This window comes from Notechis scutatus, chromosome 3 (assembly GCF_049901735.1).
Source record: "Notechis scutatus isolate UNSWTSFEM ecotype Mainland chromosome 3, rNotScu1.2, whole genome shotgun sequence".
Lineage (NCBI taxonomy): Eukaryota > Metazoa > Chordata > Lepidosauria > Squamata > Elapidae > Notechis > Notechis scutatus.
This window is the reverse complement of record NC_142011.1, coordinates 54,308,728-54,336,326: the sequence shown is the minus strand read 5'-3', so window position 1 is coordinate 54,336,326 and position 27,599 is coordinate 54,308,728.

Here is a 27,599-nt window from a genome sequence, read left to right as displayed (position 1 = left end):
ATGGCGCTCCCACAACTTCCAAGGGCAAGCTGTTCCATTGGTTGATTGTTCTCACTATCAGAAAGTTTCTCCTTATTTCCAGGTTAAATCTCTCCTTGTTCAGTTTCCATCCATTATTCCTTGTCTGGCCTACAAGTGCTTTAGAAAACAGCTTGACTCCTTCCTCTCTGTGGCAGCCCCTCAAATATTGGAAGACCGCTATCATGTCTCCCCTGGTCCTTCTCTTTACTAGACTAGCCAAGCCCAGTTCCTGCAAATGTTCGTTGTATGTTTTAGCCTCCAGTCCCCTAATCATCCTGGTTGCTCTTCTCTCTACTTTTTCTAGAGTCTCAACATCTTTTTGATAGTGTGGTGACCAAAACTGGATGCAGTACTCCAGGTGTGGTCTTACTAAGGCTTTATAGAGTGGTATTACCCTGTAAGGCCCGGCCTTATTATATGAGAAACACGGTAGTACCTCCCTTGATCTTGATTGTATCCCTCTGTTAATACAACTTAGGATTGCGTTAAATCTTTCCTTTAGCTGACATATATATGACATATATAACAACATATATAACTTTCCAATTGCAGATCTTCTCTTGTTTTTTAACTTAAATTCTCCTTGAGAAAAAGTCAGTACATCAGAATAAATTAACCATTTTTGTTTGACTATCATTTCTCTTTTGAAAAATAGTTTTTTGAGTGACAACCATAAAAAGATTTTAGGATATAGTCTTGCCTTATTCCAAATTCTCAATATGGTACATATAATGATTTTTAAAATCTACATTAGCCCTAACTCTACTCCATCACAAATAGCCATACCAGCCAAATCTTAAATCATCTCCTTCTATTTCTATTTCCAAAAGTCCCCACTCTTTCATCCACACTAAATAACAAATGTGAAATACAATTTCAAATCTTGTAGTTCTATAATTTAGTATATTATATGAGTGCATCTAACTGTGATTTATTCAATTAATCATGGTTAAGTAAACTTTGATTTTAGTATAATGTGTGAGCAAGTTATTAAGTGGATCTGAAAAATGAACTGTAGAATGCTTGTTGAAAAATTGGACTGAATACATATTTTGCTTTATTTTTGGCTGAATACACAAATTGCTTTATTTTGTTTATTTTAAGCATAACTTGTTAAATACGTCATTATGCTTTTCACATTGTGCAAAGCCAGAGTTTTTCAAACTTGCCAACTTTAAGATGTGTGGACTTCAACTCTCAGAATTCCACCGCCAGAATGCAAGTAGATGAATATGAATAAACATGTGGAAAGGTTACATTGTTTCATGTTTTGCCATCAGCTCTGTGATGCAAAATGATGTCATGCCAGCCACATGATCACAGATATTAAAGTCAGTCACGACTAGTGGGGTACAACCTGCAGAGTACAACCTTTACCTTACCTTTATAGCCTTCCACCTAAAGCTATCCCTTAATCTGGATGGCCAATAGAGATTGCACGCTTCAGGAAAAATCAAAATTGCTCCATAAAATTCTTTGCTCTTATTTCTTCCAGGGTTCTTTCTTTAAAGACAGTGTTGGGCTACTGTCCTATCTAACAGGCTCTGTCTGCACCCTTTCTTTCATCATTTCAACATTTTGTCTGAAGAGGAAATTAAACTATTGGAGAGTATGAATTGTTCACTCTGTACCTTCCAGGAAGGAATGATGAAATATGAAGTCATGGTCATCTTTCTTTTTTTATTTTTTTTTAAACAAAGTTTTTATTTTTTATAACAAACATACAAACAAAACATACAAACATAAAACCCTCTTTCAATTATATACATACAGTGTGTTAGTTGGTTACAATCTTTTGTGCTATCCTTTGTTTTTACCATTACTCACAAGTTATATAAATTCTCACCTTATCAGTCTAGCTTGTGCTTATGTAATATCAATTATTAAACATTCATTTGACTAAACTATTTTTCCATCTTTTTATATGAGATATTCTAATTTTCATTATGATTTAATCTTATACATTCATCCAATGGTTACATATTTTATACTGTATTCTATATCAATCTATTAACTTTTATTGTATGGCTTACTAATCTATTTCTTTACCATGTCTTTTTATCTAACCATTGATAAAATAAATCCCATATCATATAAAATTGTTTATCCTCTTGTTCTCTAATTTCAAATGTCAATTTACTCATTTCAGCACAGTCCATGATTTTCTTAATAATTTCCTCCTGCATAGATATTTTTTCATTTTTCCAATTCTTAGCAAATACAATTCTAGCCACTATTAAAACATTTACAATCAAATATTTCAATTCTTTACAATATATTTCCGGTATAATTCCCAATAAAAATATCTCAGGTTTAAAGTCTATGTGTTGTTTTGTCATTTTTTCCAACCATGTGTGGATTATAGTCCAACATCTTTTTGCATCCGAGCATGTCCACCACATGTGGTAATATGAACCAGGTATCTGATGATATTTCCAACATTTATCCAATTTATTCTTGAACATCCTCGCAATTCTCGTCAGGGGTAAGTGCCACCTGTAAAACATCTTATACAAATTTTCTTTATATGCAGTTGACATTGTCATTTTATAATTTTGAGATCACAATTTTTGCCATTTATCTAAGTCAATCCCATATCCAAAATTTCCCCCCCACGCAATCATTGTTTCTTTTACTTGTTCTTCCTCTAATTTAAACTCTAGCAAATGTCCATACAGTTTTTTGATTACTTTTTCATCAGTACCTGTCAAAATTTTATCTAAATCAGTCAACTTATCATAGATACCTTCTATTTTAACATCTTTATGAAATCTAGATTGTATTTGCAAATATGAAAACCAATTCTTTTTACACCTTGTTCTTCCAACACTTGCATAGATTTAATATTCATTCAATATCTCACCATATCTAACTGTTTGTTCCTTTTTATATATTACTGGATAGGAAAAAGCTTTAATAGTAGATAACCATAGCAGAATTTTTAAATAATATTGGTTTTTTATCTTCTCCCAGTTTAGAAACAATGCTTCTCGAATATAATGTATTCTAAAATACCCCTGCATTTTCGTTCCCTTATACCAGAGGAAGGCATGCCACCCTAACAGCAAGTCATGTCCTTCTAAATTCAAAAGTCTAGTATTCCTTAGTGTTATCCACTCCTTTACCCACATCAGACTCGTCGCTTGGTAGTATAATTCCCAACTGGGCAAAGCAAATCCTCCTCTTATTCTTGCATCTTGTAGCAATTTAAGTTTTATTCTCGCTTTCTTCCCCTGCCAAATGTATTTTAGCACTGTTTTGTGTCATGGCCATCTTTCTGAAGTAGCATGAAGACTATTGTTACAAACCAGAAATTATCTGTCGTCTATTCTCAATAGAAGGCTGAAAGTGCCATTGCTTTGGGCAGAATCTGCATATATTTTCTGAAAGTCTTCTTAACGACAAACACATCCTCCATTGACTAATTTTTATCTTATTCTGGATTCTAGCCAAGTCATGTGTCTATGGAGATTCTCTGTCATCCAGCTCATGGAGAGGACCTCTGGTTTGAAAGAGAGGTAAAAGAGGCCATCTATGTTAAAATTGAACAGCCATCGCTCAACAGAGGGGGAGGAATACAACATCTATCTCCAGTCTACAACACAGTTCTTTCAACAGTTCCAAGAAGGCTCCATACCCATCTCCACTACTCAGGGGACCATGATGACACAGATAAACCTCCAGGTGGCCTCAACAATTCTCTAAAAGAATCCAAATAACCAGCTGTCTGCAAGCAGTATAAATTCTTCCATTCCGTACCATCCAGTCAGAGCTGAAGAAGCTTCTTGGGTGAGAAGCAAAAGATCTTCAGAGAAAAACCAAAAAGTCCAGTTGAAAAAGCACTTTTGGGATAGCCAAGTTATGCATCCTTCTGACCATGTAGCCACTAGAGGTCAGTAATGCATCTCAATCACAGAATCTGATTATTTTTCTGTTTACTTCAAATATGATCCTTAATTTTAAAATCAAAGTTTGAGTTTTGATGAAATGCAGCTGATGAATTAGCTAGAAATAGCTATAGTTTGAATTAAGAAGTCACCAAGGTAAACGATACTGGAAATCAACTAGACGGGACTGCAGGAACTGTCGTGGTTTATCTTCCACGTCTACTGGATTTGTTGGTTTATGAATCAGTGCCTGTATGAAACCAGCCACCCTAGTAATCTATCTCCCTATATTAGCATATTCATAAAAGTTTTAGGATATTTATGTTTCATACCTGTTAGTTTATCTGGAGCTGGTCCAGTCTTTACTAAACTGCAAAAGAAAAATGGTAGGCAGAGCTTCCAAAAATTTGGATTTTTTAAATATTTCATTGGATTGGGGTTTAAAGCACTCATTTCAATTGCTAAAACTCCCAACTACTTTTGGAATGCAACCCTCAATATTCCATATAAATCTGATATTGGTCAGGAAACCAGAGAAATTGCACATTCATAACATGAGCTGGTTTGCCTGTTCTTTTCTTATGAAGCATCCCCAGGGAATAACTTGCACTGCCAAAAGGGGCACCCAGAATATAGAAACATTAAGTTCTATTTTTTCTTTCTTACCATCTCTAAGTAATTCTGTTATATTCTGTTCCTTCCACAAAAAAGATACAACAATAAAACGATAAGAGAGAAGAGAGAATGCTGTTGCTATACTACTATACAGTGGAAGTCCCTATTTGCTGCCTGAGTCGTTATCTTGCTAGAACTCTTTTTTTCCATTATGTTCTACCGGACAATGTTGTACAGCCACCAACAGAACTGATGCATAATCCGGGGCTTCTCCTGGATTCATCATACCTCCTACTGAAACAGCAGGTGGAAGCCATGGCCAGGACAGCCATTGGTTAACTTGCGAAGGTCCTCTAGTTGTGCCCTTTCCTGGATGAGGAGCCAATGAAGACAGTGACATTTGCCTTTGTTATCTCTGTTAATTACTATAATTTGCTTTGCATGGAGTTTGCCCTCGAAAATGAGTCAGAAGCTGCAGCTGGTACTGAATGTAGCTACTGCCTGTTGACCAACATTTAATGGAATAATGCATATTTTGCCAGTTCTACATTGGTTGTCAATAGGTTTGAAATCTAAATCAAGTGCCATAATGCCTTATATAGTTTGGGCTGTTGCAAAGAGACTGTTTCTTTTGAACCAAGACTACCTGCCCCACAAGTTCTAACAGAGGTTGTTTTGGGTGTCCATCCTGAAAGGATCAAGATCAGGGGTTCCCCAAACTTGGCAACTTTAAGTAAGACTTGTGAACTTCAACTCCCAGAATTCTCCAACCAGCTATTCTGGGAGTTAAAGTCCACAAGTCTTAAAATTGCCAAGTTTGGGGACCTCTGATCAAGAGGATTGGAATTCAGAATATAACCTTCTCAACAATAGTCCCCTCTCTCTGGAACAGTATGCATCAAGTCAACCCTGCTCTTTTGACATTTCAGAAACTTTAACCTTAGACTGTCTACTATTGACCTCACCCCTTTCCTAAGAGGTCTGTGGGGGCGTGCATAAGCGCACCAACGTGCCTACCGTCCCTGTCCTATTGTTTCTCTTATTCTTTTTATTTTTCTTATATGTACCCATTTCATATATTCACAACTATGTATACACTTGTACTTATTATCTTGTAAACAATTGACAAATCAAAATAAATAAATAAAAAATAAATAAACTGGAGAAGACAGGGGAGGGTTTTAATCAGATGGGGGTTTTAAAATATTTTTATCTTATGTATTTTAATATATATTTTTAACTTTTTAAAAACCACCTAGAGTTCCTCAGTAGAAAGTATAGACATATCAACCATATTTATATAAAGGGATTCATTTCTATTTAAAAGCATGTTCCCATAAGCACGCTCTCTAAGCATCAGCAGTATGGAAAGAGTGATTAAATATACTGGCAGCTCTCTATGTCACCAAGAGATCTTGAGCTCCACAAAATGAATTGTGATGCAGGCTTTCTTCTTTATCTTTTTGGGTGACTGTTTCTGCTGACTCTGGAAGCTTGCAGTTTCAGCTATTTAATCAACAATGTAGTATTTCGAACTGCTTATAAACAGTTGGCAAATTTACTCCAGATACTGAGTGACACCCACAGCATTATCGATGGGAAGAGAAGAGTGACAACAATTTGGTTCATTTATGTATTTAGCCTTTCAATACCTTTAATATTCATATTTAAAAGACTCCAAAGAAGATGCAGAATTATGTGTGGCAGAGTGATTTTTCTGACCACATCACAAATCAAAGGGAGGAGAGGCATGTAGATCATTTTTGGGAGCTGATGTGTAAGAACTTGTGCAGAATTCTGTGCACATCACAAAATCCACACTGCAGTTTAGTCCATATTTTTACAGTTTACATCAGTGACACAGCACAAGAGATAATCTAAGAAAAATGCTCAGCTTGTATGTGAGCAACTTACAAAAATACATTTTATGAAGTTAGAAAATCCTTATTAGATCTTTGCATGACTTAATCCCTGCAGGCCAGGAACCATGTGGAGTGATGATACAGCATCACAGACAAAATGCACTCCGCTGTTTCTGTTCTTTCAAGCTGAAGCCACAAATCTTGGTTTCAAGAACCCAAAAACTTATAAAAGTAACTACTAGCTTAGCACTGCTGATTTTTCCTCAAGATACTCTTTTCTCCAGGGATTACACTAACTGGCCTTCATACCAGCTTTGAAATTCAGATGCCTAGCAGCAAATATCGCTGTATGTGGCTGCATTGAGGATTGTGCCTGGTTGCTGATGGTGCTAATTGATAAAGGTCGTATTGGGAATACTCTCCTTTGACAGTGGACCAAGGAAATTAAGGGTAAAGGTGGGGGGATGGAATTTATATACTCTTGTTATAAAGTGGTTTCAAAGGCTTCCAGAATGGGGATGTTTCCAGTCTAAGTTCAATTAGCAGGGTAATAAGAGGAAGTGAAAGTGTTACAACCTAACAGCAAAGACCAAACTTGCAGATATTTACACTGAATACACAATCAGATCTTTCTTGGAATCTAATTTGCTTTCGCAACAAATTTCTTCATGGTTGAGATAATGGAGAGGGAAAGGGGGAATAAAGATTTACGGTATGTAGAAAAATATTTTATTCTGGTTGTGGTTTTCTGTAAAATATTTTAGATTTTCTATAAAGAGATAAGATAGATTTAAAGAGTCTATGAGTTATAAACTAACCAAATAAAAAAGCTTTTGATTAGCACAAATGTTTTTATTGTATTGTTTAAACGTCTGGGGTTTTTTATTGTGTTGTTAGTGGTGCATTGCATTTTGTGATCCTTAGAGAAATGGTATATGATTGTTAAGAATAACAGAGAAGGGAAGAGGAAGAAGAAGGGAAGAGAAAAAGAAGCAAATTTAAATGCCAATATTTTTCAAGTTTTTGCTAAAGTTATAACTGATTATACGTAGTTCTAGGAGACACAGAACCTAAACTTCAATATATTTCAACTCATTGAGTATGGACTTTGCTGTTTTTTTTTCCACAAATGAATATAAGTGGGATGAAATGTATACTGCAGAAATGGCCATGTAACCCATGTCTCATTCAAATAGGTGGGAGTGAAAATGGACATTGTGTAAGTGGGAAATCTCAAGACATTTAGCTTCAATCTGTCTTTTCTTTGGATCCTTCTGAAAATTAGAGTGAGCATAGAGCTCACTCAGTTACTAACCATAGAGAAAAATGTAGAGGCATTTGGATAGTCATAGTAGTCACCCCATAGTGTAATCCAATGGTAGCTGGATATATTTTTTCAGAATTCAGACAAATCGTTAGCAAACCAGAATATCCAGAGAGTAAACATGCAAACTACAATGGGAAAGATACACCTTTCAAGTTAAGGAAAGATGGTTGGAAGATGACTCTTCTTCCCAATTTATCAACTCTAAAAATGCACGGACTTCAACTCCCAGAATTCCCCAGCCAGCCCTGAAATACACAGACCGTAGAATTGCTAAGATTGAGAAAGACTGCTTTATGAGGTTTCTGGCTACAAGCAGGAAGAACGAAGAATAATAGGCCGGGGTGTTTTTTTTTTCTCCTTCGTTTTCAATTGAATGACTGCATTATATCCTTGAGAAGGCAGTCAAATATTTATGCCAGAGAAGACACTTTAAGCCTAAGGTAATGTTTCCCAACCTGGGCAATTTCAAATTTAAAATGTGTGTGGTTTTTGTTTTGTTTTTGTTTTTTAAATTAAATTGAAATTCCAGAATGTTGTCTGCTCCTTGTTTCTCCAAAACATGTATTGATGGGGTCCGGCTCAAATCTACTGAGCTTTGTACTGAATTCAGTGGAACAAAGAACACCCGCAATACCAGACACCACAGCAGGTGAGGACAACCATGCCTGTCCACCCAGATCAATTGCTGCCAAAGCTCTGATAAATACCTCAGAGCTGCCTCGGCCTCTCGCTGCTCGTGCAAGCACACACTGGAAATGAAAATGAACTGAACGAGCTTCCACGCGGGGAGCGGGGTGGGGGGGGCGTGTTGGTGGTCCAGGGCGGTTAAACCAGCCTGGGCTCTGCGTTCGCAGCTGCCTATTCCACCCCCCCCCCTCCCCAAGCAGAGCGCTCCCCCCTCACGCCAAATTTCACCTCCTGCCGCTCCTCCCTCGCCCCCACCCCAGTCCGTTAGTCTCCGTCAGTCGTGAGGGAGGGAGAGAAACCGCACAGAAGAGAAAGCGGCTCTTCGCCCTTCCTCACGCCCCCCCCCCCACCCGCCGCCTCCTCCTCCTCCTCCTCCTCGGCCGCTCCGCGCAGCTGCCGGGAAATCCGTGTCAGAGGAGACGATGCTGTCCTTCCCACAGCGGGGAGGCACCCGGGGAGCTGTGAGGAAAGCTGTCAAAGAGAGCGCCGAGAAGCAGCTGGGGGGGGAAGCACGGCAGCCAGGCTCGGCGGAGGGGAGGACGCTCGTTTTCTACAGCTGCCGAGTCTCCCAACCAGCAATTACGCCCCGTCACTCCGTTCTCAGAAATAAAATTTTTTTAAAAAAAATGGTGCAAAGAACCAGGCTAAATGGGGCGGGGTGGGGCGTGGGGTGGGGGAGCTTTGGGGGAGAAAGCTGTCAAGATAGCCAAAAGTGGGGGGGGGGCGACGTGAGCTGAGAATTCATGATGTCGCCTTTCAAAGAGGCACCAGCGGGAAAGGTCACAAGTACTGTGGGGAAGGACTGAGGCAAAAGCAACCCTCCAAGGTTCGCATCAGGAGAGTAGCATAGAATAACAAGAGTTGGAAGGGACCTTGGAGGTCATCTAGTCCAACCGCAAAAGTGGGCGCTTCCCTCCCTGGTGGGACCAAAACACCGGAACATTTTTTTTGAGGGGGGGGGGGGAGATTTTAAGGGCAAAATGGGTGGCATGTCTTGTACCCACTTAAGCCACTTATTTAAATCTCACATCCACATATTTTATTTGGCCAGTGAAAAAGCACCCCCACTCAGCCCGAAAGACCTGACTGCAGGGTGATTGCAATCCATCCCCACTTCTGTCCGTCTTTTAGGGCCATTGTTTCCTCGGGCACAAGCTGGATTGAGCAGTCACTTTGTCGGATCAAACCATCCGCCTGCTGCATTCCCTTCTAAACCAGTCTTTCTCAAACTCAACAACCTTAAGATGAAGGGACTCAACACCCAGAATTCCCCAGCCAGCGTGAGACAGTCCACCCACCTTGAATTTGCTGGGTCTCAGAAATATTGTTCTAAAGCAGAGGTCTCCAAACACGACAACCTTAAGACTTGTGGACTTCAACTCCCAGAATTCTTCAGCCAGCATAGCTGGAATTCTGGGAGTTGAAGTCCACAAGTCTTAAAGATGCCAGGTTTGGGGACCCAAGTTCTAGAGTAAGTTCAGGGGTGAGGTCTTCTTTGCTGTTCTTGGCCACTTGAGGCAATCTCTGGAACACCCTCTGACCACTGAATTTCAAGGGTTAATTTAGCAGGGAGTCGGCCCCTGCCACCCCATCTCCCTGTTCCCCCAAAAGAAGAGCAGGTAGTATTGCTGGTAGCTATATATATATAAAGATATATATATATCTTTATATATTTATCTTTATATATATATATATATATATATATATATATATATATATAAAAAGATAAGTTTTCGCAGGTACTTACATGTATGGCATTCAGCTTTGTTCGGGTATTTTCCCACGTCATAATAGTTGTGCTTTTAAAGTTGTAGCAACATTTCGGCAGAATACAATGCAGAATACAATACAGAAGCCTGATGAATATATATAAAAATTTGAAAGGTGAGGGAGGTGTTGATCTTATGTTGATAATTCTCTAATCATCATGGGACCAGAGAACCAGCAGCTGCTCTCTCCTACTTCTCTCCCCATCTCCTCTAGGAGCAGCATGGGGAAGGAGGAGAAGGGGGGCTTTTGGGGCACCAGAAGGGCTAACTTCCATCATGGAAGGTTTACTGTGGCACATCTGCCTCCATGGCTGACATGATGCAGCACCAATGATAGTTGAATTGGGAGGTTTCTTAAACATCAACAAGTATTGTCTTTGCAATAAGAAATGATTAAATGATTAAATGTGTGTGTGTGTGTGTGTGTGTGTGTGTGTATATATATATATATATATATATATATATATATATATATATATATATATATATATATATATATATATATATATATGTGGATCTTTGGTTATTCGGGTTTTCTCCCGCGTTCAAAGTATCTAGGCAACGTTTGGCGAGGTCCCACTGGCTTAGTGCCAGTGCAAGCAGTGTGTGCCATCTCTATATATACAAGTGGTGGGGGATGGTGTGCTGGGCTGGTTGGCTGTGCTGCAGCCTCTTGATTGGTTGATGGAGTTGATGTTGGTATAATGGGCTGTGTAATGGCCTTTGTTGTAGAGATATCCTGGATCTTGTGCTGTCATCTCCTGGGTCGTTAGCCTCTTGTGTTTTAACGGCTTGGGTAATGGGTTGTGTGATGGGCTTGTGAGTTCTTTTGTTGTGGTATCCTGGGTCTTGCGTTGTAATCTCCTGGGTCGTTTGTGTTTTGATCTCTTTTGATTAGCCTCCTGTGTAGTAACAGCTTGGGTAATGGGTTGTGTGATGACCTTGTGAGATTTATTGCTGTGGTATCCTTGGTCTTGTGCTGTGATATCCTGGGTTATTTGCTGTGTTGTGACTTCTTGAGTTCTTGAGGTGTAATTTCTTGAGTTTTCTGATGTGATGTCCTGAGCGGGTGGCTGTGATGTAGCATTTTGGGTTTTAATATGGCTTTGAGTTTGGGGTCTGGGTCTGTGTTCGTTTGGCTTCGAGTTCGTGGTCGTGCCACATCTTCATGGTGGGGGTCAGTTCGCTTCATGTATGGTTCAGAGGAGTTTGAAGTGGGTAGTGATGCAGCTGCAGTGCGGCTTCTGGTCTGTGGTCGTGTCTCATCTTCTGTGTGGGTGTGAGTCTGATTTTTACGTGGAAGTGTGGTGGTGGCATCTTGTGTGGCCTCATGGGTGTGGGTCTGGTGTCATTTATCATGTTGGGTACTCGTCTGTTCATGAGGGCGGGTTTCCAAATGGCTGGTAAGCGGAGGTGTCATCTCTTTTATTCATGCTGTGTGGGCGTTTTTCTATCTCTATGGCTTCTCTGATTATTCTGCTGCTGTGGTGTTCAGTTTTGGCGATAGTTCTGGTATTTTTAAGGTCAATCTCATGTCCTGTGGCTTTGAGGTGTTGGACCAGGAAGAGGTTGGTTCTTCTTTTTGATTGAGTTCTTATGTTCTTCAACGCGTGCACTTATTCTTCTGTTAGTTTGTCCAATGTATGTGGTGAGGCAGGCAGTGCAGGGGATTTCATATACTCCTTGGTTTTCTAACTCGATTTTGTCTTTAGGGTTTCTTAGGATGGTGGATATTTTTCTGTTTGTGCAGAATGCTGTTTTAATGTTGTGTTTTTGGAGGATCTTGCTGATTTTGTCTGTAGTGCCTTTTATATATGGGAGGAGGGCTTTGCGTTCTCTTTGTTCTCTGTCTTGGATTTTGGTTGGGGTTTCTTTTTGGATTAGGTGGGTGATCTTCTTTCTTTGAAATCCATTGGCTGTTAGTACGTTGGTGAGAGTGTTTAGTTCGGTTTTTAGGTGTTGTTCATCAGCTAAGCATTTTGTTCTGAGATGAGTGTCTCAGCTACGGAATTGATCTGTGCTGGGTGGTGGTGTGAGAGTGCGTGTAGATAGCGGTTTGTATGTGTTTTCTTTTGGTAGATGGTGTGTCCTAGGGAGCCATTGGGTTTTTTGTATACCAAGACATCTAGGAAGGGAAGTTGATTGTTAGTTTCTGTTTCCATGGTGAATTGTATTTTGGGGTGTAGGCTGTTGAGGTGTGTGAGGAAGTTGTTCAGTTTTTCTTTCCCGTGTGGCCAGATTATGAAGGTGTCATCTACGTATCTGAGCCAGAGTTTGGGTTTGTGATCATATTTTTCTAGAGCTTGTGTTTCAAAGTGTTCCATGTAGAGGTTTGCATGACAGGTGAGAGGGTGATCCCATGGGTGCTCCTTCATTTGTTTGTATTTTTGTCCATTGTAGGTGAAGTATGTATTGGATAGACAGTGGTTGGTCAGATCTAGGATGTGCTTGGGGGTTGTATTTGTTTTGGATGGCTGTCAAGGCTTCTTTTATTGGCACTTGGGTGAAGAGGGATATGACATCGAAGCTAACTAGTAGGTCGCTGGGTTGTAAGTTTTGTTTCTTTATGATCTCGATGAACTGGAATGAGTTTCTTACATGTGAGTTGATGGATTCTGCATAGGGCTGTAGTTGTTTGGCGAGAAATTTGGCTAGGTTTTGTAGAGGTGAGCCTATGGAGCTGACTATTGGTCTAAGTGGAGTTCCTTCTTTGTGTATCTTGGGGAGACCATAAAGCTTAGGCATCTGGATGATTTCTCTCTGGGTATGATTCTTTGCTGATTTCTTCACTGATGGGGAGGCTTTTATTTTGGATCTGGTGGTTTTTTCTAGGTAGGTGGTAGGGTCTGTCTTTAGGGGTTTGTATGTGGGGTCTAGGAGTAGGTTGGTTAACTTGGTTTGGTAGTCAGATGTGTTCATAACCACTGTTGCGTTGCCCTTGTCTGCTGGTAGGATTATTATGCTGGTGTCTTCTTTCAGGTTACGTGAGTGCAGTTTGTTCTTCTTGGATAAGTTGCTTTTGGGTGGTTTGCTAGTGCAGAGGATGTTGGTGATTTCGAGTCTGATTCTATTAGCCTCATCAGGGTTGGTTTTGGTCAGGCTGGTTTCAACTCCGCATATGATGGTTTCTGTGGGATGTGTTTGGGAGCAACAGCAAAGTTGAATCTTTTGAAAGGACCTTGGTTTCAGCTTCGTGAGGATCTTGTCTGAGATGTTGTGCACTGTTTGTTTCATGTGTGGCTGTGAGGGGGGAGTTGGTTTCTGGCATTGTTGTAATCAAAAAGAGATCAAACACAAACGGATCCAGGAGATTACAACGCAAGACCCAGGATACCACAACAAAAGAACTCACAAGCCCATCACACAACCCATTACCCAAGCCGTTAAAACACAAGAGGCTAACGACCCAGGAGATGACAGCACAAGATCCAGGATATCTCTACAACAAAAGGCCATTACACAGCCCATTATACCAACATCAACTCCATCAACCAATCAAGAGGCTGCAGCACAGCCAACCAGCCCAGCACACCATCCCCCACCACTTGTATATAGAGATGGCAGCTCCGGTCACACACTGCTTGCACTGGCACTAAGCCGAAAGCACCAGCCTGAAGATGGCGAGTGGGACCTCAGCGAAACGTTGCCTAGATACTTTGAATTCTACGCGAGAAAACCCAATAACCAAAGATCCACATATAAATACCAGAGAACCTCAGAAAACATATATATATATATATATATATATATATATATATATATATATATATATATATATATATATATATATATATATATATTTGTTTTCTTAAGTTTTCTGGGTACTTACATGTATGGTGTTCGGCTTGTTCGGGTATTTTCCCACGCCATTGTAGTTCTTTAAAGTTGTAGCAACGTTTCAGCAGAATCTCATCTGCCATCATCAGGCTTCTGTATTGTGTCCGTCTGTGGGTCAGACTTTTACAGTGGTTTCAGATTTAAATTTGGGGCAGCCTATTGCTGTGCCATTTGAATGGTTTTTTCTTCATCCTGGTTGGTTGGGAGTCTTGGTCTGTGTTTATTGGTTCGAGTCTGTATGCTTGATGGGTGTCTCTGAATCATCTGGTTTTTTGACCAGAGAACCAGCAGCTGCTTTAATGGAGGCTCTCCTACTTCTCCCCCATCTCTTCTAGGAGCAGCATGGGGAAGGAGGAGAAGGGGGCTTTGGGGGCACCAGAAGGGCTAACTTCCATCATGGAAGGTTTACTGTGGCACATCTGCCTCCATGGCTGACATGATGCAGCACCAATGATAGTTGAATTGGGAGGTTTCTTAAACATCAACAAGTATTGTCTTTGCAATAAGAAATGATTAAATGATTAAAATGTATGTATATGTATGTGTATGTGTATGTGTATGTGTATGTGTATGAGTGTATATATATATATATATATATATAAAAAAATATATACAATGTAAACATGCCCTATTTTTATATGTGATTTAGCAATGTAAGACAACTATTTGGGTTAGGAGGATTGTACTATGTTCAATGTTTTTAATGTTTCTTTTTGTTTGTGTTTGTGTTTGTCTAATAAAAAAATTAATAATTTTTTTTAAAAAAAACAAGCATTGTCTTTGTTAAGGGGCAGAAGGGATTGCACACCATAAGGAAAATAGTTTTACAGGAAATAAGAGAAATTATGAATGATGTATAGGTTAGATAATATGCAGTGGGAGGAAGACCAATTCCAGTTTGAATGCAAAAAAAATATATCATAGGCTTGTCAAGTATTTGAAGATGGATAACAGAGTTCTGTCAGATTAGTTACAATTACAGGAGTTGAAGTTCTAGAGGAGAGGACACCGGGTTTGAGAGGACTGGACCAAGATCTTGTGTCCATGCCATCATTTTTCAAACTTTGTGGGTTTTACCTTTACAGATTAATTTCAAGAAAGCTCAAAAAGACCATTCACATAAACTTTTTTGTTTGCATCTGAAATGCTTGCTTTGTTTAGTCTCATTGAGAGAATCATAGCATTTAGACTAACTATGCTAGATGTTGTAGTGCCGTTTAATTCTGGCTGATTCAATCTTTACAGGCATGAACTGAAGCAGCATTTGCAAACTACAGATGTATTAGAGTACAACTTCTGTTGTCCCCAGTCAGCATGATGAGTGTGGTTTTATAAGAAAAAGAAAACAATTTAAATCTGCTATCAGTGAAACAAAGTACTTCATTAACTTTTAAATGATTAATGTAACTAATTAATTAAACTTTGTAGCCCTCATTATTGTGTAGGTTCTTCCTTTCTCATAAATTGGTTCAGCTTGGTATTTTTATCACTGCATGTTGAGCTATGGTGGTGCAGTGGTTAGAATGCAGTATTGCAGGCTAATTCTGGAGATTGACAGCAGTTTGTTTCTGACTGGCTCAAGGTTGACTCTGCCTTCCATCCTTCCGAGGTTGGCAAAATGTGGGCCCAGATTGTTGGGGGTAATATGCTGACTGTAAACCACTTAGGTCTGTAAAGCACTGTGAAGTGGTATATATAAGTCTAAGCGCTATTGCTATTTTCTATCTAATGTAGTAACTGAATTTCTATATACAAAAAGTCATTCTTGACCTTATCTTTGTTATGGTCAGCAATAGAGAAACAACTCTCTTTATGTCTAATTGGGGGTAAGAAAAGGGCCATTATGCCCTTCTTTTTTCCCAGTAATTTATGGCCCAGTTGTTATTTCTCTGCTCCTATTTTGTAGCCTCCTTCAAATCAAGCTTTTGGACACATCAGACAGATAGTAACAATAATGAAGTGTTTTTTCTGTGATGTTCTTTGAATTCCATAATCAATTTTTCTGGGTTTTCCTAATCCATGGTGTCAGGGGGTGGGGACAATCTGGATGCACAGCACAGTGACCCACAAGCACTTTTTTATAAATGCATGGTGATGTTGTTCAAATGCGTGGAAGGGACAGAACTTGCATTTTGATATGGCAACTCATATTTCTTTGCTCTGATCAGAGTGTTGGATTTTATCAATGCCTCTGTTCCCATCTAAGTACTAACCAGGTCCAATTCTAATTTTTCCACATAGATCAGGTACCCTACTCTCAAGGCACCAGTAAAAAAACTCCACTAAGAGCAGTAAACAGGATCTCCTCAAGCCATGCAGAAGAATATAATTGGAGAGAAACTATAAGTCACTCTGTTTATTACAATTATTTGTTTGTCCTTGGCCTAGAGTACCACGCTGAAATATTATTATCGCTTCTTGTGACAGTTGTTTTCCACTACGAAATTATCATCCAGTCAATATGCTAACAATTGTTTCTGAAAAAGTGGGGAAAATGGATTTTTTTAGTTGATTGGCCATTGATGCTTAGGTCATTATTTTCAAATATTCTAAATATTAATTTCTTATAAATAAACTGTGAATAGAGGTTAGATAATGGAGTTGTTTCAAATGAGATACTGCATTTAAGCCACTGAAGATAGATAATCTCTGTTTAGGAAGAAAATTGATTCGTTAGAGCTGGAGAAAGCTCCTGCGTATCTCTTGGACAACAAAGGTAACTAACTAACAAGCAAGTACTGGAACACATAACACCAGTCATGTCACTGGAAGGAAAAATCACAAAACTGTGTCTCACTTATTGTATTTTGACCATATCATGTGAAGGAATTCACTGAAGAAAGCAATTATATTTGAAAGAGTTAGTGGTAAAAGGAAACAGGCCATCAAAGAACATGGTGGCTGGACACCATCACAGTTGACACCAGCCAGAGCTGAGCCAAAACTCAAAGAAGTAGTGCAAGATCAGAAAATCTGGAGAGACCTGGTCCATAGAATCATCAAGAGTCCAATATGACTGAATTCATCATAATCATTCTCTGTTCTCAGGTACATCATTATAGATCTCTAACCATGCATCCAAGATAGACACTTGGTCAACAGGATATACAACCCACCAACCCACAGCAAGATAAAATTTTTGAATAGAACAAATGAGGGCTAAAAGAATATGAAAATATTCAAAAGATAGTATTGGGAAATATTTTAGAACTGGTTGCAAGCACCGAAGGCTGTGATGATTGGAATGTGTTGCTGAATGCAACAAAGCCAAATTCTTGACTCTCTTCCCTTTACTTTACATTGATGAAAGGTTTATATATCCCATGATGCCATGGCCTATAGTATCAGAATTGTACACTCTTGGACAGCTCACTAGTGACAAGGAGATCACAGGAAAGAAGTCAGCCTAAAACCAATCCGCTGAAGAAAAAAATAGCAACTTACTCCAGTGATCTCTCAAGAAAAACAAAGGGATATTCACAACCAGGAAAACATAAGCATGACACTGGAAATTGAGTCCCCAAATCAGAAGATATTCCACAAATTATTTAGGAAAATCAAAAGTCAAGTATAGTCACCACTGGTACTAACAACGTGGCTAAATTAAACCTAAAAAGATACCCATCTGCTGGTGTGACCAGAATTCAGTGCTTTATACCATTGTTATATGGAATATCAAAATCATGAAGCAAGGGAGGTTCTTGGAGCAGAAATGGGAAGATTCAGTTCTTTGGAAACAGCACACTGAAATGGATTGGAATGGGTCATTTCACATTACACATTTTTGGCAGCCATTCCTTAACATCTGGAATAATATATTTTCCCCTGTTTCTCAATATGATTGCTTTTAGTTATACCTGGTTCCAATGAAACAGTCAAATTCCAAAGGTGTGGTATGTAGCTCAACATCACATTAACATATTTAATGTTTACATATTTTCCCCATAAATCTAGTTACATATTTCAGCCAACTTTTCCAAAAAGATTTCAAATGATCACACAATCATAAGGGTCAGTGAATGACGAATCCTCAATTTTTTAACATCTCCAACACAGAAAATCTGATGTCCATCCTTTCAAGTCCATTCTGAGGAATCCAGTACACCCTGATTTATTTATTTTTGATAAACCAAGTTCAATCTCAGGTCTATAGGTACCATTTTTATATTTAAGAACATGAATCCATTGATGGGCATTATTAAAAATTCCAATTCTTTAGCCCATATTTTGAATTGATCTTATTACATTTCCTGTCTATTGCATTTCTATGTTGCCTCACTTCCAACTTTGGGCAAACCAACACACAAATGTATTTAAAACAGGAAAAAAGAATACAATGAGAGACAAAAACGAAAGATGAAAAGATGGCATGGAGGACAAAACCCAGATATGTCAAAAGACAAAATGCACACAATCGAAAGGCAGCTTAATCATGCTCATCAAGACCTGGGTGAACAGCCCAATCTTCAAGCCCCCTTCAAAACACAAGAAAGAAGGGGGCCCTCTGGATCTTGGAAGAGCCTCATTCCAGAGGGCAACCATTGCCGCAGAGAAGGCGTGCTTCTGGGGTCCCATGATATTGTTGGATTGAAGGAATCCAAAACATACCAACCGTCCTGGGTCAAATTGGTCAGACAGATAATATGAGTGACTGCCAGTCCTTCAAGTAACCAGGCCCTATGCTGTGGTCAGCTTTATCAATAATGACCAGCACTCTGAATCACACATGGGCCTACTGAGAAGGCCCATCACTGCCTGTGCTGCTGCATTATGGAACAGTTGAAACTTCCAAGTGAGTTTCGAGGGAAGCCCCTTATAGAGGGCATTATAGAGATATCCTTAGATAACCAGGGTATGGCCTCTCAATCTAGGGTCTCCCAAATTACAGTCAGGGAAGATAAATACTTGTTTTATGAGTTGTTGTTTTTTAAATTATCACATCAAGCTGCCATAGCAGCAGCAAGTGAAAGAACCCAAGCATCTAGTTATCAATCCTTACAGCTTTGCCCCATTATTGGGGCATAAGCATTTAGAACATTATGAAATCCGGAGATTCCCTACGTAGTAATCACTTTTGTGAAAGCAGTTTCAGGAATGCTTAGAAGCACTCAAGGCTCTAGTCTAGTATTTTCCCACTTTGTCAGCCTAGACAGCAGCAATTAATATTGCTTTCTTTGAAGAGCATTTGATAGAAGGCCTCGATTGCTCTCTCACATCTTGTCTTATCAGGTTGCCCTCATTTCCTTGATCCCTATCTGACTTTCAGCATCTTCACTTCCTTGCTAAAAGAATAAAGCTGCGTAGTGAACGAACGCTCCTTGCAGAACAAAAAAATGTGCCCTTTTTATCAACACTGTTTTTTACCCAGCAGGATTCTGGAGCAACTGACAGGCAACCAAATAAGGATGCAGTACTGCCATGGCAACCGACTTCATAGAAGAGTGGTGTCACAAAATTGTTGCTTAAGATGGGATTAAAAGCCGTTTATTAAAAAAAAAAAGTGGCTGAGGTACTGACTGTTTTATTAAAGGGATAGTAAACTATTAAGTTATTTGGGTTTTAATTTATATTTATCTACAAATAACTTCAAAGAAATAAAGGAAGACTAGATCTATTTCAAGCTACTGTATTTTGCTCTCATCGGCTAGCCATACCCTTCTGGGATTCAAACCCCAGCAAGTTACTTGCATATTAGGTACTGTAGATGTATTAACCTCTAAGCTAGGGGTGTCCAATCTTGGCAACTTTAAGACTTGTGGACTTCAACTCCCAGAATTCCTCAGCCAGCTTTGCTGGCTGAGGAATTCTGGGAGTTGAAGTCCACAAGTCTTAAAGTTGCCAAGGTTGGACACCCCTGCTCTAAGTTAGGGGCACTCCTTGCTTTGTTGGCTATACCAGGAGAGAGGTTAATATCTCCCCTGCTATAACCAACAAAGCAAAGAGAGCCTGTGGAATGGATTAGAGATTAATACATCTACCTAATGTGCAAGTAGCCTGGGTTTGAATCCCAGAAGGGTATGTCTAGCTAATGGGAGCTAAATAACTTGAAATATAGATCTATACTAGTCTCCCTTTATTTCCTTGTTGGTAAATATAAATTCAACACAAAAATAATTTGTCGCGAAAGCGACTACTTGCGAAGGCTCCTGGATTGGGGGTGAAAGCAGAAACAGTATGCTCCGCCCCATAATTGGATAGACCAGGTGGCCTTGATAGACCAGTTTCACCAGAAAAAAAACCAAAAACACCTATTAAGTGATTTGTTTAAAAAGCATTTTGCTTTATATTCTGCACAGGGAGCTTATCAAGTTCTATTTCCCCAAAACAGGCAGATGATGATGAGGTCATCCCAGCCCTGGCATAGCTACTGGATCTATTACTTGAAAACAAGGCAGACAAACACATCTCGTGCAAACTGCTTTGCTGCAAGCGGTTCCAATGTTCTTCTAGTGGGATCATACGGAGGAACAACCATAAAAAAACAAGCCTCTTGAGACAGAAATACTGAGGTAGGAATAAGATGGAATAGACTAATTTGAGCCTACAATAAAATGTTCTATGAAGAACTTTCTCTGATATGGCATCCTAATATACCTTAGGTGATAACAAGTTCAAGCCCATCTTTATTACAACCAAAGGGTTATCATATTAACAAATGAGGTTAATACACTTCTGTTAATTAAAGTATAGAGCAATTTCTTTTAGAAGAAGTCAACATGTTCTAGCAGTTGTTAAGAATTTAGACAGATTGAGCCCAACACATCCGGAGAGTACAAAGTTGGAGGCAACTGCTCTTACCCATTCTAGGCAGTCAGGATTGGAGTTAAAAAGCAGTGGGGCATTGTTTGCTATAATTTTCCCCTTCCATAATTTATTTTATTTATGCAAACCTTAAAAATTTGTCAAGCGTGCAGATACCTCCCTCATGTTTCTCAGTACTCTGATTTTGTCTACATAATCACAATACTCAGCAATTAAATCTAGTAATAGTATGGATTTTAAAATTAATATTGCAATTATGTCCAGCAACTGAAAACATGCATATATATATATATATATATATATATATATATATATATATATATATATATATATATATATATATATATATATATATACCTGTTTCTCCAGAGAGAGAGAGAGAGAGAGAGAGAGAGAGAAGATAGATAGATAGATAGATAGATAGATATATGGGGCATTCTTTTGTGGGAAAATTGCAGTCTAACCTGCTCAGCGGTAGAATTCGAATTTGTTTACTACCGGTTCTGTGGGTATGGTGGACGTGGCTTGGTAGGTGTGGCAGGATACTGCAAAATCTCCATTCCCCCCCACTCCAGGGGAAGGATACTGTAAAATCCCCATTCTCTCCCCAACCCATTAACCTGCTTTCCAGCTCCTTTCTCCTGTGCAGGGCAACAAAAAATGACCCAGCCAATCAGTTGGGACTTGGGAGGCAGAGAATAGATTGGGAGCAGGGCCAGTCAGAGGTGGGATTTGTCGGTTCTCCAAACTACTCAAAATTTCAGCTATCGGTTCTCCAGAACTGGCCAGAACCTGCTGAATACCACCTCTGAACTTGCTGTTTCAAGAACGGAGTGGGGATGGTGAACAGCTTATACAACTAATAGAATTAAATACAGTTCAAATAGCATGTAAGTCTTAGAAATAAATCAGTAATGCTTCAGTATGTTTTATGTTTCTGCTGTTTCCTTGGCTCCGAAAGCTGCAGCCAGGGTGGCTCTGATTTTCTTAACCTCAGAACAACTGTTGGATGTGTCTACTGGGCAAGTAAGATTATAAGGAGTTATTGCTCAACATAAGAAGGAGAAATGGAAAACAGAAGAAAGATGTGAGAGACAAAAAGAAAATCTAATCAGAGATATCAAGAAGCGGACAGACAACAAGTAACAAGAGATGAATACAGGTGGTCCTTGACTTACAATAGTTAGTTTAGTGACTGTTCAAAGTAACAATGGCACTGAAAAATGTGACTGATGACCATTTTTCAGAAATACGACCTTTGCAGATTCCCCATGATCATGTGACCAAAAGATTGCCCCCAAACTAAATCAAAATCTGGGTAACTCCTCATGCTTTGGGTTGTTCTTACCCATTGCTTGCTCCAAACTATTTTAGCTCTGCCTACTGCCAGTGTCGCACACCTCCACAGGATGATCTCCAAAGGAAGTAGCCCTTCAAACAAAAACATCCACCTAACACCCAGTCAATCTAATTTAATTGATAGCCACAAAACAACAGCTTTTTAAAAAAGAAAAAGTCATCCGAAGGATAAGGGGTATAAAGATTGTGCTCTGTGAGAGATGCTTTCAACACATCACAACTAATAACAGAGTATGTCTGCCTTTCTTTAGGCATCTTTTTCTTTTATTTCTTGAATGTTTCATGCAGCCATATATTCCCAAAATGTGATATGTGGTTATATAATCCTTTGGCTTCACACATTCCAGACACTACATAATTAAACATCTGTAGAGCCAAAGGGGAAGCAACTTGTTAGAATGCTATGCATGTGGAAATGTTTTCTAAAACGACAGGCAAGATACACATTGTTTCCACCTGTCTATTTACCCCACCATGCCTGTAAAAAGATGCCTCTTCTGTATAAGGATGCAGGGTATGAAGAGACCGACTAGGAGGCAAGTATAGCAGCAGCAATCAAAACCACATCTCTACTCTGTCCTTGAGACTTTAGCACAGCCTTCTGCAAAAACTGGTTCCTCTAGAGCAGGGGTCTCCAACCTTGGCAACTTTAAGACTTATGGAGTTGAAGTCCACAAGTCTTAAAGTTGCCAAGGTTGGAGACCCCTGCTCTAGAGAGTTGATGTACAGTTCTCATAATTTGCCTCCTGGGGTGGACTTGTTAACTGAATCTTATAGAAACTGTGGTCCAACATAGCTGGAGAGAACCAGGTTACACAAATTGCTTTAGCATGTCGAAATGACAGTGCACCAATCTTTAGAGGTGCACAGCACTCCACATAGTGTCCCAGCTCTGTAAGCAGATCTTCTTTCTCCATCTGAGTGGTGAACAGGGAGATAATTATCTCACCCTTGTTTATTTTGTGCTCTAATCAGGAGCCTGCTGATAATATAAACAGGATGAACAACACACCCAGTTAGAATCCCAAGAGATTTCTTTGGTACCCAAACAATTTAGAAAGTAAAAAAAGATCTAAGGAGCTGGAACTGAAGCCCAAAACTGGAGAAGATGAGGGACAACTCAGGCTTTGAAGATCATATGACATACCAGTCCCAAGCTTCCCAAATGACACCCCCCATACACTACATTCATCCTCAGAGATGAATTTAGTCAATATAGATGAATGGCTTCTTTCATCTCGGGTTTGTTCTGCTTCACTGGAAGCAAATTGTCTCATTCAGGCAAGTTTAAGGAAGGGGGGGGGAATGACACATTGAATTGTAGAAAGGGTGACCTTGAGAGAAGAGGAGAGGTGGGAGAATGAGAAAGAATGGCAGACTTCAGATAAAAAGAAAAGGGAAATCGAAATAAGCACGCTCAGAAAATTAGAGATCAGAATGAAAGGAAAAGAAATCAGACAAAATGCATTGGCGTGGAGGGGAGAGAATCCAGTGGAGGAGAGACGGGGAACGGTGAAAAAGAAAAGAGGAAATTCTTTGAAAAGATGAACGCAACAATAAGGAGAAGAAATACAAAAGGAGTAGGAAACAAATCTGGGGCAAGAACCGAAGACCAAATAATAGAAAGAGGAAAAGTATTTGCAGGAGAGAAAAGATGATGAGACTTCAGAGACTAGATCAAAACTTCTCCACACAGGAAGTATTTAAACAGAAGCATTTCTCAAATCCAAAAATCATTATCATCTCCCTACATTCCATGCATACCAGAGGTGGTATTCAGCAGGTTCTGACCAGTTCTGGAGAACCGGTAGTAGAAATTATGAGTAGTTTGGAGAACCGGCAAATACCACCTCTGACTGGCCCCACCCCCATCTATTCTCTGCCTCCTGAGTCCCAGCTGATTGGCTGGTTCTTCTTTTGTTGCCCTGCACAGGAGAACGGAGCTGGAAAGCAGGTTAGTGGGGTGGGGAGGGAATGGGAATTTTGCAGTAACCTTCCCCCAGGAGTGGGGTGGGAATGGAGATTTTACAGTATCCTTCCCCTGCCATGCCCACCAAGACACGTCATGCCCACAGAACCAGTAGTAAAAAATGTTGAATCTCACCACTGATGCATACCCACAAATATGACTTTGTTGGAATCACCTCTGGGAAACAAAACATAATTTGGGGCTTATAGAGGACAATGGGAGGTTTCATGTGCCCCTTGCCTGAATAGGACATTCTGCCTAACGACTTTGACTAAATCCATTTGAAACACTGTATACACAAATTACATTTTGCTGAGATTCTTGTGAATTTTCTCAAACTTGAGACCTCCATAAGGATGTGCAGGTCCCAAGTCTTTGACAGGATTCCACAGAAAAAAAGAAAAAATATATTCAAATTTGCCATTCACTTTTATTTATGCTGGCTGGGGAAATCTAATCCACCCAACTTAAAGTTATCAAGGTTGAGAAATCAATTTAGAATAGCTATCCACTTGAAAAAGAGGGACTCTGGGTGGCTAATGTGACATGAAAAACAGTAGACAACAGTGGCAGCAACAACAACAGTCACAACATTTTTTTCAACCAATATCTCCTCAAGCTTCAAGGGGAACAGGGATCTTGATTTGAGATACTGGGAATTTTATCACTGTGTAACTAAACAAGACATCAACATGCACTGGAAACATTTTTTCCTGTCACATCCTCATGATATGATCTTCAACTTACCTTCCACTCATGAGAGAAATCCCTTTTTAATAAGTAAGTTTCCAGCCCCGCTCCTTATTTTAACACAATGCACGGACAACCTGAAGGCTGTAACATTTATTTGGCTTTTGCCATCCATTATTTTGCTGGGAATTCAGGATACTGGAAAAGGCTTGCAACAGACACAAGAGAGACAAGAAAGGGATTGACAATGGAGACAATATGTATTTCAGGCTTGGCATAGATTTCCACCAATTCAAAAATTAGTGAAGAGCCCACCAGTCTGGAAAGGAAAGAGATATAAGACTCAGCCCACCAGCAAATATTCTTAGCTTTTCAGCTAAAGGTTTATTTCAAAATATTCATTTCAATTTTCACCACTTCTTATTTGCCAAACATATCTGCTTTTACATGTGTTGGATTCTAACTCCCATTCTCACCAGTAGGTTGGCTGTTCTAGCTCAGAGTATCTGGAAGACATCAAGTTGGAGAAAGCCAGCCTAATATTATCCTCCTTCTAATGTCATATTTACAGCTAAAAATAGGGGAAAGAGTCAAGGATAAAAATTACATATAAGGGAAGTAGAAAAAGAGAGAGAAGAACAAAGCGGTGAAAGAAAAAATGCTACTGGTACTTAGCAGCAAAAGCACTTAAGGAAATCAATCCATCAGCAGATTGGCAGCTAATGAAAAAATTCACATGAATCCAAATGAGCAGCTTTGCTCTTTATTCTCCTCAAATTGCTGCCTTTTCTTTTTCTCCCAGGATCTTAGTTTGCATGGGCCATTCATAGTTGCATGTTAATTTCATAGACTTTTGGTCAGAGAAATAGTACCTCTGCTGGGAAAGCTCATAGCCAACCAGCATGATTTAGTTATGCCCACTGCTCACTCTCTTGGTCAATACAAGATTGCTGGGACTATTATAGCATTAAAAAGTAATGTTAAACATTGTTCTTCTGATTGCAAGAAAACGTCTAAAAATCTCATCCCCATCACTTTACAAACAAAAAATGGCCTTGGTTTGATACCCAGTTTATGCATTCAATTAAGCAATCTGAGTTTTCCTGGTGCTGTGCATTTCAAAATGCAAATTATGTGTTTGGATATTCCCCACAGTTAAAAAAAAATATCTGTGCACAAAGATGGCTGGTACTTCAGGGGAAAAGCTAATTAGAATCCTCTTAACATGCTATTTTAGCAGGGGCAATGTGTTTAACATGCAGTCATAAGTTTATAATTATTGTGGGAAAGTATTTGAAGTTCCTAACTATGTTTTCTTGAAATAAATACAGGTAGTCCTCAACTTATAATCACAATTGAGCCCGAAATTTCTATTATTAAGTGAGAAATTTTTTAAGTGATTTTTGCCTCATTTTACGACTTTTCTTATCACAGTTGTTAAATCAATCACTGCAGTTGTTAAGTTAGTCACACAGCTGTTAGGTGAATCTGGCTCCCCCACTCACTTTGCTTGTCAGAAGGTCGCAAAAGGTGATCACATGACCTTGTGACACAGCAACGGTCATAAATACGAACCAGTTGCCAAGCCTCTGAACTTTGATCACATGACCATGGGGAAGCTGCAAAGGTCGTAACTGTGAAAAACAGCCAAAAATCACATTTTTCAGTGCCACTGTAACTTTGAACAGTCACTAAACAAATTGTAAGTTGAGGGCTACCTGTAGATGGCACTTGTTTTGGGAGCCAGCCCAAGCTGCCTCAGGATTTCTGAATTCATATTTCAGATTAACATAATGCTGTATACTGTATGAGTCAAAAAGAGGGCTGTGAAAATATTTACAGGCCCCTCACATCCTGGACATAAACTGTTTCAATTCCTACCCTCAAAACGATGCTATAGAGGACCGCACACTAGAACAACTAGACACAAGGACAGTTTTTTCCCGAATGCCATCACTCTGCTAAACAAATAATTCCCTCAACACTGTTCAACTATTTACAAAGACTGCACTACTATTACTATTAATCTTCTCATCACTCCTTATCACCCATCCCCTCACACTTGTGACTGTATGACTGTAACTTTGTCGCTTGTATCCTTACGATTTATATTGACTGTTTCCTAGTATATTTGATTGCTTATTGTACCCTGTGACTATTATTAAGTGTTCTACCTGATGATTCCTGACTCTTGATGATTCTATTCTATTCTATTCTATTCTATTCTATTCTATTCTATTCTATTCTATTCTATTCTATTCTATTCTATTCCATTCCATTCCATTCTATTCCATTCCATTCCATTCCACTCCACTCTCCATTCCATTCTATTCTTTGTTACTTATTCTGGGAACATCACCTTTTCTCCTCTATCACCTCTAGGACATGCTTTTGCCAGGACTCTTCTTTGGACATTTCCCAAAGGATTATATTTATCTGTTGTTCTACAGTGCCCCATTAAGATTATGGTTCAATTTTCTGCCTGTAACATTATCTTCTTGTTATTTAATAGTACCTCATTAATTTTTAATCTGTGGCTTTCAAAGTGTCTTAGAAAAACATCAACAGCTAAAAAGAAAATGAGATAAAACTTATCATAGCAGACCTACAGCTTCATTCAATACAGGCACAATATTGTCTTCTTGGCCAAATTAAATAATCCATCAACAGCACCTTCGTCTTATGTGGATGGAGTTTTAGTTTTTTATTCCTTGTCCATTCCAGTCTTTAGTTTAGCATGTCAGCATCTCATCTGTATTAGAAGAAAAGAATAGATCTGTCAGCAAAATGGTTAACACCTCATTCCAAATGTGC